Source organism: Mesitornis unicolor, unplaced genomic scaffold, assembly GCF_000695765.1.
Source record: "Mesitornis unicolor isolate BGI_N332 unplaced genomic scaffold, ASM69576v1 scaffold31871, whole genome shotgun sequence".
NCBI lineage: Eukaryota > Metazoa > Chordata > Aves > Mesitornithiformes > Mesitornithidae > Mesitornis > Mesitornis unicolor.
In genome coordinates this window covers 490-1,321 of record NW_010164972.1, presented here as the reverse complement: position 1 = coordinate 1,321, position 832 = coordinate 490, and the positions used below count along the sequence as shown (strand labels likewise).

General features: G+C 64.5%; 1 protein-coding gene across 1 annotated transcript in view; it reads right to left on the bottom strand.

Moving 5' to 3' along the window:
- The window catches only part of LOC104548468 (rho guanine nucleotide exchange factor 16-like), a 7,390-nt gene that overhangs the window by 6,333 nt on the left and 225 nt on the right, over positions 1 to 832 (bottom strand). The window contains exon 2 of the mRNA XM_010194492.1: positions 527 to 696. The gene's annotated coding sequence lies outside the window, so the exon portion shown is untranslated. The remainder of the gene's footprint in view (positions 1 to 526; positions 697 to 832) is intronic.

Below are 832 nucleotides of genomic sequence, written 5' to 3'. Positions count from 1 at the left end.
CACCTTGACCTCCCCCCCCGGCAGCATCCCCCACCACAGCAATACCATCTCCCCCCATGGCACATCCCATGGCAGTGGCATCTCCTATGGCATCTCCCATGACCACCCCATGGCAGCATCATCTCCAACCACAGCATCTCCCATCACAGCATCCCTCATAGCATCACCTCCCAGCACGGCACATCCCACAGCAGTGGCATCTCCTACAGCATCTCCCACCACTGCCCCATGGCATCACGATCTCCCACCACAGCAGCACCTCTCACCATGGCATCACCATCTCCCACTGGTGCCACAGTGCAGACGTTCCTCCCCAGCACAGAAAGCCCCGGTACCCAGCAGGACCACTGCCTTCCCCCTGTCTGCGGGTGAACCTCTGCCGAGCACCCCCATGCAGCTCCTCCTGCATGGCTGGGCCTGGGCAGCCCCACAACACCCCTTGCAAAGACCAACGCCGCAGAATTACCCCCCCACAGCCGGTTTGAGAGCTTTAAAACACACAGAGCTGCTGGGCTGCGGCTCCTACCTCGGGGAGCTGGCTCCAGGTCACCTGCGCCGGGCGATAGCTCTGCACCACGATGGCAGCACCGGGAGGGGACGGCTCCTCCGGGCCGGGCTCCTCCAGCAAATCCTCGTCGGATTCGTGGCTGACGGAGTTCAGCCCTCTCTCACGGATTTCCTGGTACAGCCGGGGCTCTGCGGGGGGGAACGGCAGGAGCTCAGCGAAGCCTCTCCCGGCTCCGCCCGCTCCTGCCCTTCCCACCACCTCGCTCCGCCGTTGGACTTTGCACGGCCCCAATTTACCGGCCGCTCCCCCCCACCCCGCCCTTGC